The sequence below is a fragment of the Maylandia zebra genome, linkage group LG3 (genome assembly GCF_041146795.1).
Source record: "Maylandia zebra isolate NMK-2024a linkage group LG3, Mzebra_GT3a, whole genome shotgun sequence".
In the NCBI taxonomy this organism is placed as follows: Eukaryota; Metazoa; Chordata; class Actinopteri; order Cichliformes; family Cichlidae; genus Maylandia; species Maylandia zebra.
The window spans coordinates 47,597,668-47,611,920 of record NC_135169.1 but is presented as its reverse complement, the minus strand read 5'-3'; the positions used below and the strand labels follow the sequence as shown (position 1 = coordinate 47,611,920).

The following is a 14,253-nucleotide window of genomic DNA, read 5'->3' as shown; positions in this document are numbered from 1 at the left end:
GACCAAGGGGAGACAGATAACCTCTCCTTCCAACTGTCAGACAGCCAAGGTTAGCCAATGTCAAACCACAGGTTGCACTCGGCACCAAACCTCATCTCCTCTCTGTCTCTGTCTGTCTTTTTCTCTGGTACAGTCTTACTGTGTTCAGTTTTTTTAAATGCAGCATTATTTCCCACCCTACTTTCTCAACTGTTTTAACCTCCTTCTTAACAAATAATTTCTCCTCATCATCCTCCCCCAGAAGTCCCCCATTACTTACCCAATTCTCTCCTTATTTATTTTTTTTATTGTTACCATTTCTCTTTCACCTTTACCTAATTTCTCCACCCTCTCAGTTCATCCCTCATTCCATCTGACTTCATACCCAAGCCCAAGCTAACAATGAATAAGAGCAAAAGCTCCTGACTGACTGAACTTTGCCCTTTTTGTGCCCTATGTGCATTTGTACAGTGGTGGTATATCACTGTACAGCACACAGAGATGAGGTCAGTGCAGCAGATTATAACACGGGGTGAACTACTGTGTGTTTTTTTTAATCATTGCGATATACTCAAAACAAATCTGTATGCAAACATAATGCTACGCAAAATCTGCAAAACTCACCTGACATATTCTAAGCGACCAGAAAACTCTGGAACGATAATCACAATTGAGCTCCTCTCCTCTTAAAGAAGTAGTTATTTTGCAGTTTCAGCATAACACATAAAAACTAGTGTCTCATAAAAGAGAGTAAACATGAGATAGTTTACTTTCCATAATGTAAAGATCACTTTAACTGGTCTTTATTCTCTTTGGGATGTTCATTGTCACAGATCACTAATATGTATGAAGTGGTAAGATAAAGTGGAGAAACAGTAAGAAGTAAATCAGATCATGCACTCCACAAACACAGCCACCTTAAACAGTCCCCTGCCTTTGCTTCTCTCACACCCTCTCACTGCTATCTCGTTCTGTTGCTGTGACACTCAGCAGCTGTCCCTGGGCCATGCCATGGCCTATCAGGACCATCTGCAGGGATGAGAAAGGCATCGGCAGCCACATGAGAATCAGCTGACTTTACTCAACCCGAGGTCACAGGTGGTGCCAGGGGACATAAAGAGGGTTTGCATATGAAAATAAATATGCATGCAAAACCTTATCTAAAACACATTCTATGGGATGTGATCATTCTTGTTGAAATTGGGATTAGATGGTGTGTTTTGTGCAACAACAGAAAAATGTATTTAATACTACATAGATAGCATTTTTTTTATTTGTTGCATTCACAAGGATGCATTCTATCACATTTACCTGCACAAGTGCATATTATGGCACTGGGCTCTTATTGCGCACTGAGCACAAATGCTTAGCTATGATATTCCATAAATCTCCACAGTATTTCCTTCAGTGAAAAAGTTCTGACGTTGCACATGCCATCAGACAAAATTTATGCACTTCAAAAGAGCTTACATAGATATTCTGCAGCTACCTTAAGTGCGCTAAGAGGCTTGGGCTTAACATTGCATGACCTCATCACTACATTTACACCATGACCTGACGAAAAACCAGCAGCCCAAACATCAAAGGGCTCCAGTCAGCAGTTCTTGCCCTGAGCCTCGATTATGCTTGGCTCAAGTCTAGTTCGATATAAAAACGAAAAAAATAAATAAGAAATGCTAGATGCAATACAAGACTGGGGTAAGAAATTGGTGCAAAGAACTAGGTGGAGATGAGAGCATGTGTGTGGGGGGTGGGGTAGGTATGCACAGTCATCACTAACACATCTGAGGACTGTAAATCACACATAATCATAGCAGTTTTATCCCACCGAGGCTTCAGGTCCCTCCCATTGGCATCACATAAGTCAATAATTCATTTTAAAACAACAACAGCTTAAGCTGTTGCCAGCCCAACACATACACTCACACACAAACCATTTTTGTGTTGTACTTAGAAATAGACCTGACTAGGTTGTTTCATGGTTATTTACTTCCTAAGAACATTCCCTTAATTTCTGCAACAGTGGTGAGTGAAAGTATTAGCACTGGCAGGAGGGTAAACAACAACAAATAATACCAGACTCAGAAAAACCTAGAAAGGTTGACATAAAGAGAAAAAAACCAGATCATAGTTGTAATGTGTGCAGTTAAGCACACACACACACGTACGCACCTCTAAACCATCACAGGAATCCTGAGCAGCAGTGGTTATGTATGGAGCTGTATGGAGCTCTACCAATAGCAAAGACAGGGTACACACCATGTCTGCTACACACACTTGCATTCATTCACACAGACACTGAGGATAGTGCTGGAAAGTTTGGGGAACGAGGTGCTGAATAAACAGCTCCTCTGTGTTTGAGGGAAAAAATGGCAGAGGGACAGTGAGCGGCAGTCCCAGAGCTGGAGCTGTCCAAGGTACTGAAACCCTCTTACTCCCTCAGACACAATTGGCTGGTTTTGAAGAGAGCGGAGGCAGAGTGGGCTGAAGAGAGGAGCTGTCCAAGGTACGGAATAAACAGCATGCCTTTCCTTTCTGCACCAGATATATTTCCATATACAGAGTAAGCCTCTGTCAGACTGTTTCCTTATACCTTTGATACCATCCAACTGAATTTCCATGCAGCCATCAACGCTGGCTGTTCACAGACAAAATGGGCCGTCTGATGAGCTATAAAAATTATCCTCTGGCTGCATTAAATAGAATCAATAACAACAGAAATTTAACCTTATCTTAAGTTCTAAGAACAGGAATGGTGCTTAGCGCTTTGTTTGTTGACACATCATGTCTGTGTCAACACAGATAAATTAGAAGAAAAAAAACACTGTGTGTATTTTTTTGCTTGGTAAACAAGCAAAAAAAATCTAAATTGTTAGAAGCAAAGCATCACCAGAACACAGCAGACGTAGTGTGCTTGCCATTATCACTGTGCCGTGTATCGATTCTGTTAAAAGATTTCTATTTAAAAAGTTGGTCTCATGTTCTCCAGAGCTGCAATGATGAAATATGAGGGCAACAGTTTACACTGGACCAATCGATGTTGGGCGTTTTGTAGCACAATTAATAGTCTAATTTTATTTCATTATTGATGTTTACGCTTTACCAACATCAGCTCTTAATGTGTTAGACTCTACATTTTACAGCTGGAAAATGTGAAACATTGACTTGCTCTTTCAACATCATTCAAATGATGTTTTAATCCTGAACTGAATCATTTATGGAGAATCTGAGCGATGATATTCAGCATAGGTTACCAGGGCGATAAGCTGCCATTAAAATTAAGGCATCTTCATGCAACAAGAAAGTCAGTGTTAAACCCAAGGTTAGCTGACTAACGTAATAGTCTGGCATTGTGAGACAGGCAGCAGTGTGGGAGAGAGGAAACAAAGCATGTGGGTAGAGATCTGTCCATGGTGCTGAAGCGACGGCAGCTCTCAAAACAGTGGCAGCACTAAGAGCTGTGTGCCAATGGACCGTGTGCACAAAGCATGTCCTTCCTCGATAGTCATGGAGTCCTTGTGACCTATTCCACGGTGCGCCATGCACCCATTGTTTCTGGTTCAGCTGCACTGCTAAAGTGAAGAGGCAGGAGGTGGCAACGCACTGTGGAATGTGCCACAAACACTTAATGACATCACGGAAGGTCACTGAAATACTCAGAGCTAACACTCCACATTTGACTGCAGGCAGCAGATGGAGAAGATCTGAACTGACTAAACTCTGTAGCTTAAGGAATAATATGAAGGAAGACTGCACATTTATTCTGGACATCTCAAATTTTGGTTAAGCATTGTGGTTTTGGTTAAGGGCCAATTAAGAATTTTCATGTAGTTTGCACTTTAACTGATGAAGGAAAGCAAGGATTGAGGCTTTTGGTGGTCAGTTTCCTTTCAAATACTCTGATTTACAGTTTTCCTGTTTGCCCACATAAAGTAAAAATGCTTTCTGTCGCTGACTCGATGAATACAGCAGTTACTGGGCTACAACTAGTTTTAGTTTCCATATTTCAAATGGTAAAAAATATAGCAGTTGTTATGAAATCCTTTTTTTTTTAAATTTTTCACTATTCACAAACTTGGTTCCTGCCGCAGATATTTGCATGTTTTAAACCTGTAATCCTAAGAATGCTGTGAAAACTACATGAGCCACTTCACCTCAACAAAACAGTCACTTCAAGGCGCGTTATACTGTAAGGTAAAAATCCTACAGTAATACAGAGAAAGGCCCAACAATCTAATGACTTCTCTGTGAGCAAGTATTTGTCGACAGCAGAAAGGAAAAACTGCCTTTTAACAGGAAGAAACCACTGACAGAACCAGGCTCAGGGAGAGGTACCATCTGCTATAACTGTTTGGGGATGCAAATGCAAAGCAGTGTAAAAACACACAGACAATCAAACAAGGTGAATGAAGAAGAGACATTCAGCCCATCATGAGACGCTCCCAGCAACCTAGGCCTATTCGAGTAGAACTACTCCTGATCACCTGATCCAACCCTAACTATAAGCAGTATCAAAATAGAAAGTTTTACCACAAGTAACCCAGCTGTCTGAGAGCAAAGTGCTCCATTGGTGTGAGCTTATCTTAAAAACCTCATTGTGGTACTATGAGGTCTTTAAGATAAGATGAGACCTGGATATTTAAGAGTGTGTATGTGGTATATTCAATTGATCCAAAAATACAAAATGAAGCCAGAAATGCTTTTTGATGCCATGCCATTTGTAAAGCGAGGCTGTTCAGCTCTCAAATGCACATAAAATATATAGCACCGCTTCCAGCTTCAAAGCAGCATAAGTTAAACCTCCCCATCCATAAGCAATGCACCTCAGTGTCAACTTTCTACCAGCCATGTAGCCTAACAAGTGAAATATATACATCTTCTACCATTTATAATGTTGATTACAACTGCTGGATGTGATCACTTTGCAAATGTGTGAGAACTCCAAGAAATTGCTTCTACTCAGAGGAGAGAACAACACACTCTCTCACTCTACTCGCTGACTTGCTCCGGGCCACACAGGTGTGACTAAGTCTTACAGATTGAGAGTTGAGCTGGGTTAGCCAGTGAATAGTGGGTAACTAGAGCAAAGTGCACGGCTTGCAGATAGCGGCATCCTTGGAGAAAATGGCTTGGCAAGAGTGTTAGCTTTCAATCGATAATGCTCTGAAGAAGTTTGATAGGTCTTTGGAACGGCTGACTTTTCAGCACAGCTTCTGTGTTTTGGAAAACCTAAGAGGTCCTCTGGGCTCCTGTAATCTGCCTCTGTTTCCTTCTTTTCTCAATTTATGTCTTTTTTCCTCTCTGTTAGTATCTGACTCTCTATCAGCCTGGAAGCTATCCCCTGTGATGATGTTGGCCCTTCTTCTTACTGTAATGTGGGTGTTATTATTCAACTCCATCTCTGGTTTAATACTGTAAGAGCAAAATCAAATAAGCTAGCGTTTGTTTGTCTTTGTCTTTTAGTTCATGCAATGTGTCTTGTAACACTTACAATTAAAATACACAAGGTAATAAATACCAGTGAATTAAAAACAAAATAATACCCTATTGTGGAAATCCAGGTTTTGATGACTGCTATGTTTCTTCAAGACATGCCAAGGTGACAGGCTGCTGTGCCATATGAGAGGTGGAAAACACCAATACATTCTTAGGGATCTGCTTTGTCAAAACAAGTCTGAGCGTTTCTGGCGCTAATACCATCTGTGACACACATGCACACTTCCTGTCTCCCACACTCTACAGCTTGTTGTACACCGGGGGCCATGTCAAATCACATAGTTATTCCAGGGACTCGCTGGGGAGTGGGAGGAACGTGTCATCGTATATTCCAGTCCCGGAACACCCAGGCCAAATGGTGCGACACACCAGCTTGGAACATAGGGAAAACACTGATGAATCCTGGACTGCTCCATTTGGAAATGGTAGAGAGGCAGACTTGGAAACCTGGTAAGTGCTAAACCCCCATAATTAGCACCATTGCAAGGAAGAGTGGCTGTGATCCCAAAGCAGTCAAGTCTGGGCTTATTTAATATCCAGACCATGATCTGAGAGGCTGCAGCTTTGGACACCTTCAGTTTCTGCTGAAACCAATCCCAGAATGTCTTAAAATACAGATAGTGTTCAAAATCATGACAGTTCAGATTTTACACTCGGCATGAAAATACACACACTGTTGATGTGGTTTCAGTTAATATCATCTCAAATTAGTTGTTATTCTAATTAAAAAACAAATACCTGCTGGAAACGTGCAACACCTTTTTTTGTGCAGTAGAAGATGTTTTGCTGGGGGACAGCAAAAGCAGCAAAAACAAACTGCATCATTGTTGCACTATTATTGCATTATGTCTTTAAACAGAGTTTATAAATTGGGGCAACGACATATTTAAGGCATATTCAAGTCAAAATAGTAAGGAATGAGGATTTTATATTTCAGCTCACTGATTCACAACTAAATAGAAGCATATGGGACAGAAATGCAGGAAAAAACAGTAGACTGTGCATTTTCTTGGAGAAGCACACAGTCCGACAAACTAAATAAAAAGTCTGTACTGCATCTCAGCAGTTAGTCAGCAAGTCTCACTGAAGCTATTTGGATGGATGGCTGGACTGAAACAGCTGGACTAAGATGGAGGAAGGGATGGATGGCCTTCGACTCAGCTCTCCCTCTCCACACACCCTGCTCATTCTCTCTTCTCCGCCTCTTTTCCTCTTACCATCATTCTGACACATTTAGCCTTCACATCTTTGCTTTTCTCCTTCAGAACAGGAAAGTGGCAGCCAAAGTGGCAGATTGGCACAAATGTGACACAGGTCTCATTTGCTTTTGACAAATAGGAAAATGGGGAGAAAAAATCTGCATCGGCAACAGAGAAGTTACTAAAACGGAAATTTGAAAGAGTGCAAAGAAAAATTAGCACCGTGGCTATCAGTGAGATTGTTTTTTTACTACTAAAAACAAATATTCAAGAAACACAGTGCTTGAAAGCCTGATACATTACAACTATACAAATACAATAAAGCTAAATGTGACTGAACTCGATGCCTGTTTTATGTCTGTTTTTACTTTGAATCTCAAAATTGTGCCAGCAGTCATTGCTCAATGGTGCTTCTGTATTCCTGGCTCATTACAACTGAGAGAATAGTGTTGGGTAATTGTTTGACCCTGTCTGCTCAACCTGTGCCCTTGGCTCCTGAGAGCGCTCGACATGAGAGTTCTGTGGGATAAATGGTGGCTATTCCCACATTCTGCCCTGTGGCCGCCTGCGAAAAGAGTGCCATCGTATCAGTGACAAGAGAAGCCTGATGAAGGTACGCTGGCTGCACAAACCCAAAGCAAACCCCGGCAACAGCAGAACCACCTCTCTAAAAAGACCCATTGTGCCCTGCCAAAGCCTTTCCCTCTCTGCAGTGAAGTGGCCATTGTGGCTTGCAGAATAGTCACTCCTTTCCATTGCCTGGTGGGAAAAGTGCTGTCGTGCTGGGGTTGAGTGTGGCCGTGGTTGCAGGAGTAGACAGTATCTCAATATCATGACCCCCATCAGCCCCCGAGTGCCCCCTGTCGCTCAGTTCATTCATCCTGCACGTAGGAACAATCCAGACCTAATTTCAGATGGTGAATAAAACATAAGGAACAGCTGAACGCTAGGACTGGAAAATAGTTACACTTCAGAACGGGGCTAGAGCTGGACTTGTAGGCTAAGGCGCTTTTTGCAGGAATAACTCATGTTCGAATATCTCGTATTGATTTGGCTGCAGGGATGGCTCCATGAAAATATGTTCATTTATGACAGTGCGGACAAAAGCTTTATGGATTTCTAGAAGAGGAATAAACTGTGGGGGAGAACAACAATTCTCTTAAGGGCACTTGACTGAGAGCAGTACTTACAGTTATTCAAGTTGGTCTGTTGAGATTCACGAAAGAAGGTGGGAGGAGGTGTACAGAAAAGAAAGAAAAACATGCACAGAGACAAGCTCGGTTAAAAACGTGGTCTGAGGAAACCTGGCTCGCTGGAACTCAGCGGCCAACTCATGAATGAATGGAAATATAGATCTGTGTTTGGGTTGACGCAGACGCATTCATATTGATAAGTGATGACTGAACTCTCCACACTCCCTGCATCTTTAAAAATGGTTAAAGAAAATAGCCTCATACTGTGCTTTGATGTCTAAATTGTGTGTAAGTGGTTAATGTTAAAGTCCAGCACTTATCTTTGGAAGTAAATGCTATTGTGTGCTTCGATATGCAAGTGTTATGCAAACAAACTGCATGATTATAGAGAACTAGCAATAGTGTGGATGACTGATATCCCACAGCATAAGGATTAGTTACTTACACCCACTCCTCAATTATGAGCATAAAACTCTTATGTGGGGTTTCTTTGTGTCCCATATCCCTGTTACGCAACCTGCTCCACTTCGAAATAGGATCCTTTCACGGCTAGCTTCATGTTAGCATACCCTGGAATAGATGGGTATAGCTGAAAGATGGAGGCAGCCTTGCTGTTTAGATATAAGGCTCAGAACTGTTCTATTGGTCTTACAGGTTCTGCAGTGCCAAAGACCTCCAATCATTGGCTGACTCTGAAAGGAAGGGCTAACTTTAGGTTGTTGATCATCATGTTTTCCCCCACAACATGTCTTTCCAAATAAGGAAGCAGCCATGATATTTTTAAACCTGAGAAACAGCAGCTACCTTTGTGCTGCTCGAGTAATTTAGGTTAACTAGCTCGCCTGCAGGTGCTAAAGAGATGTGTCCCACACCTGAAACATAAATTCTCAGGCCAAGAGTTCTTTTAGGTCTAGACTTGGCAGCACCTGGTGGAGACGACATTTGAGGCGAGCCCAAAGAAGAGACGGGAAGAGAAGTTTTATTTGTGTGTTACTGATACTTCACTATTCTCTTTAATGAATTCCAGCTAAACTGTAGCACCAAGGATCTTGGTTGAGGCTGCTAAAAGGCGAGCAATATGGTAATGCAAATATTTCACATCAAGCTCTCACTGGAGGCTACAAAGAACATCTTCATTAATTCATTGGAAGAGCCTGCTTCTCGGGGGTTACTCAGATATGAAAAAAGAGGTCTGGGATTACATTACTTTCAACAATTCGTGAGGGGGGGGGGGGGGGAAGAGAAAACCATCATCCAAGATTCAAATGCACTCGCAAGCTCTGCTGAATGAATTCATGACCCAATCTTTGTGGAATACAGTAGGGTATATGGCACAGTTCCAGCTTTTTTCAACATAAAACTCCTTCTCATTTAGAAAGACCAAAGGCAACTTGTTAAAAACCACACAGAGCTTTGAACTCAAACGGCTCCATCACATGACAATTTTTTTTCCCCTCTGCATCTGACAGCGCTCTGAGAGATGTATTAGCTTTGATATGCTCAATAATAAATGTCCTGCCAGGCTGACTAAGATTAGTCTCAATCTAGGCACGGATATCCTACCGGCAAGGCCACACAGGAGGCAAGGGCGTAAACTGATAGGATCGATAGGCCATACTGTATTCTCTCTCTTCAGTCTGTGTGCTGCTCCATCTCTTTCACTTGCAGATCCATTCATGCAATCACCGTGAGACAATGAAAGGTGCTTCACTCTGTCTTTGCCTCACAGGCTCTTCTTCTACAGACTTTATCAAAGGAGCTAACATTATAAGCAGAACACATAGCAACCATGCTTATCATCGTCCCCACAGCTAAAATGGAGGGCATGAGGGAGAGAGAAATCTTTCTTTTCATATTTCTGTTGCATTTCCTCCTTCTTTTCTAACAGAAGCGCAAGTTTCTACCTTGTTTCTAGCTCCCCTGTGCACCTCTATAGCATATAGCATCTCTTTTGTCCTGCACTGGGGGCGGATGGTGGACAAATGGACAGAAAGATGGATGAGAGCCACGCGGCAAGCAGCAGAATAGTGAGTTAATGAGGCAGATTGCTCTCTTTGTGGGATTACAGGCAGATTACCCATTCCGATTCTCTTCTCTTCCAATTTTACTCTCTTGGTCTCTTCGGTGGTAAACCGGAGGGGCCAGGCAGGGCAGAGGGGAGGCGTGGGGAGAGCATGAGTACCCGTGTTTAGTGGGAGGTGAGGTAGAAGACAGTTTCTCAGCTCTGTCAGAGGAAAGATGTCAGCTGCTCAAAACACTGACCTATGAGTATATAGAATTTCTGAGTGATGCCTCAGCCAGCTGCTTCAAGGGCTGGATCTGAGCTAAAATACACCCAACCTAAGACTGAATCTCTCATTAATCACATTAAGTCTAGGTCCTTTATTAAATCTATTCCCTGATAATAGCTCTGCTAATCTTTGTCTACAGATTTCTCCTACATAGAGTAGAGTCTAGGGCTGCCACGATTTGTCGACTAGTCACGATTACGTCGACTATCAAAATCGTCGACGACTGATTTAATAGTCGACGCGTCGTTTGAAGCTTTGTAAGATCACAAAAGACGCAGGAATAAGTGGCAGGATTTAAGAGTGTAACAACGGACTGAAACAGAAGATGGCAGCATTGCATGTACAAGGATGTCAGCTACCGTTAAACCCCGAAGAAGAAGAAGCAGCAGCTGTGTCCCAGAATTCATAGCGCAGCCCAGCTCAGTTTCCAACAATGGTGGCAGCTAGTTAGTTTTAATATTACTCTTATTATTCTTTCTGGGTCACAAAATAAACGTTTAACATATTTTCAGGTGAGAATGTAGCTGTGTAAACCTCAAATATCTGCTCAGTTTACCAGGACACCACATATTTTCAAAAGCGCTCCGACGTTTTCGGAGACGTCTGTTACCCACTAGCTCGTTAGCGAGCCGGGGGCTAGGCTCACTAGCGCCGTGAGAACACCGGACTCCCCGCAAATCGTTTTCAAACCCACCGCCGTCTTTCGCTACTCAGGTTAAATATATATGAGTCACTTAGATAACTTAAAATGTTATTGTTTGGCTTTTTTTTTTTAGTATTTTATTTGTTCCTGAGTAAATCAGTTTGTCTGAGATTAAAGTTATAGTTTTTACACAGCTGAATAAACGTCAAGCAGACAGCTGATTATCAGAAGTGTGAGATGCTCCAGAATATACTCCAGTGTCCTGTTATATTTTAGATAGCAAGGAGTTTATTAAACTTCACCGAAACAATCTGCAAATTTCATTAAAATTTAATAAACTATCATCTTGTCTTTATTTTTAGTTAGCACAGACCTTACACACTTAAAGCTGTAAGCTAATGATAGTTATATAAAAGCAGATGCTGCTGGTGCAATAAGCTGTAGTTTTACGTCTAATGGATGATGATCTGATTAGTCGACTAATCGCAAAAATAATCGGTGACTAGTCGACTATCAAAATAATCGTTTGTGGCAGCCCTAGTAGAGTCTTCTCAATAAGTCACATTATACTTTTGCAAAGGTTATTTTCCAGCATAAAAACAGGCTGATGGCTGTGTGTTGACCCAGAATGATGGCATTTGAGTTGAAAAGCTGGAGATTTGTATTCAGGAAAGTTGGTGGAAACCTCATGACAGAGGAATGAGCGAAAACAAAGAGAAGCACAGGACCTCAAATCCACTTTTTGCACTCACTGAATAACAAACAGTGAAAAGGTCTGGAAAAATTATTCAAATTGCAGAGGAATTTGCAATTATTATAAGTCATCTCTACCCACAAAAGCAATGTTAAGCACCCTTCATGAAGTGCACTGAAAGCTCTGAGAACAAAAGTGGAACTGTATACGGGCCCATTTTCTGTCGAAGGTGTCTGCTCAGTGTGTATTGTTATAAAATGGAGAAGCTATTTAGGTATTTCTAAAGCCATTGTCAAAGCTGGAGTCATTAGACTGTGTTGATGGTGTTTCTTTTTACAAAGTGGGATTTAACAAGAAACTGCCAGAGTACAAGTATTTCTGGGGAAAGACGTGTGCTGTCAGTGTTGATTGAATAACAATAATAATGACAAAAGATGGAACAAAAAAAAGATTTTGTGCTGTGAGTTAAGTGCCGCTGGACTTCTGTAGTGTGGACTTGTGTCCTACATTTCTAGCTTGACAAAGTAACCAGGAAGTGAGTCATATCACCTTAGTGGATCTCTCCTGCAGGGCTTCATCTGCATTAAGAACATGGGTGGCTTCATAAGAAATACCACCTCATGTGTGGTCGCCCCTTCGAGGGTTTCATTTACTCCTTCAACTAATGAATCCAGGTCAGTGAGTAAGAGCTGGGACGCTTCTCTCTGTGTTCTTCCAACTTTGATAAACAGTGAGCATCTTCTTTGCCACTGATATTTCGCAAGGTCATAAAAAGGCAACATAATATGCCCCCCTAAAAAGAAAAAGAAAATGAAATAGGACTCGTTTTTTATTAGTAATCAAGATGCAAGCAATAAACATAACGGCGAGCTAATGCTCTCGTATTTATTAAAAGTTCACTGGGCTTCATTTTAAAAGCACCGAGCAGGTCAGCTTCCCGCTGGCGTTCACACAGACGTTCATCATGTGGCGTCTGCTTTCCTCTCTCTGGTCCTTCCCATCAGCGTCCGCGTCTGCCTCTGCGCCGCCGAACAAGACAGAGCTCAGTGCTCAGTTCAGATATTGGCCAGTACAACTAACAACAACCCAGCCTTGAATCTGATAATCGGGGATTTTACCGATCTGTAGCACTTGTTAATTACTCTTTTGGCTCGGGGATTTTGTGCGGAGACACCGTTAAGCACCCCAGTGGGCGTTTGGCGACACGGTGGCGCAGGAGTCTCGTACGGTCGCAGTACACTACTCGGCGCAATATAGTCCAAAATACCCACGCACCTGCGTGCGTGCATTTCCAACTCGTTGTGCGGATCAGTTTTACTTGGAGAAACACTTCTGAGGTCGCTTTAGGGAGGAGAGTTACAGACCATAGGATTTCTGTCGTTTAACAAATAAAAAAAAACCCGCATCTGTTCATTCAAGAGTATACCCTCGGGGGGCACAATTGTCCGGGGCATCTTTTCCTTTTATCCTTGCATTTCTAATAATTTGAAGTAAAATGTTGCTGGATGAATAATTCCAGCGGATAAAGCCAAAATCAGAAACCGACTACTCAGTGAGAGGACTCCCAGCAAAATTCGCTCTTTTTGGACTGAAGAAGTGCGTACAATTAATCAGGCTGTGCGCGTGTGTGTAACGAAATAGGCGAGAAGTATTATCCCACAGCGTACACTCGCTATAATTCAACCATATATTCTGTTCTAAAGCCGAGCAGCTAATTTGAAACAAGACCTCGGGTTTAACGAAGGTCGGAACCTGTAAGAATAACCTCCCAAGTCATCTGCACGTTGCGTAAATACAGCCACAGCTCACCGAGGCACAAAAACTGACTTTCCAATTAACCGTCACCTCGGTGAAATAGAAAGATTTTTGTTCCCTTTATTTTATTTTATTTTACTCAGTTCCCACACTCTGACATTGCTGTCACGCGTGGTTTCAAACCACATATGTCCATCATTCCCCCCCGCACGCCAAATTCAGCGTGTCTGCTCCAAGAGCCGCAGAAAACAAACAGCAGACCTCAAATCCACTCGCCTCCCAAATCTCCTCCAAATATTGACCCATTACGCATCATTTGCTGCTCGCTACATCTCAACAGCACAAAGCGAGGAGTGTTTTAGTGTAGCTTTTATTTTTTCCTGACATCACCTGTCACCAATTGAAAAGCCTTTCCACAGAAGGACAAATCCTTATGGCCAAAAGAAAGAAGGTAAAAAAGAGCGCACACGCACACACGGAGTGACACACAGAGCCATACAGTCACCAAAGCAAAGAAGGAAAAAAAGTCCTTACTTGTATTTTGCGGCAATCCCTTCGATATTATTCTCCAGACTTGGGGAGGTTTGTAAATATCCCTGGGTATAGTCTGGACGTAGTTCAGGCTTCTACGCTTATTTTCTGTTCAATTTTTATCCAGAGCGTTGAACAGACCCGAACGCAGGTTTTCTTCCCCCCCTCTCTCCTTCAAGACAGATGTGAACGGTCCTGGCCGAGCCGCTCCACCTGCATCCCTGCTGTCAAGCTAGCCAGAAGGCAGGAAACTCCGCTTTAGATTCTTCTTTCCAAATTAAAACATCCACGCTGATGTGTTCCGTTGTGACTTTTATTGTGAAGGTCCTGGCACCCCGTTTCTTGTGGTTGCTTTAAGGGCCTTTTGACGCACCTCCACCTGCATCCACTGGAACAGAAGACAGCGGCATCAGCAGCAGTGGCAGCGGCACCGCACTGAAGAGGCCGCCCACGGAGACACGCCCCACTCCGG

The 14,253-nt window shown here is 42.5% G+C and overlaps 1 protein-coding gene across 9 annotated transcripts in view; it reads right to left on the bottom strand.

Annotated features, from left to right (window-relative positions):
• Positions 1-14,003, bottom strand: part of nrxn2b (neurexin 2b) — a 719,424-nt gene extending 705,421 nt beyond the window's left edge. For all 9 annotated transcript variants that reach the window (XM_004567086.2, XM_004567090.2, XM_004567089.2 and 6 more), the window contains exon 1: positions 13,785-14,003. The gene's annotated coding sequence lies outside the window, so the exon portion shown is untranslated. The remainder of the gene's footprint in view (positions 1-13,784) is intronic.
• Positions 14,004-14,253: the final 250 nt, after the last annotated feature.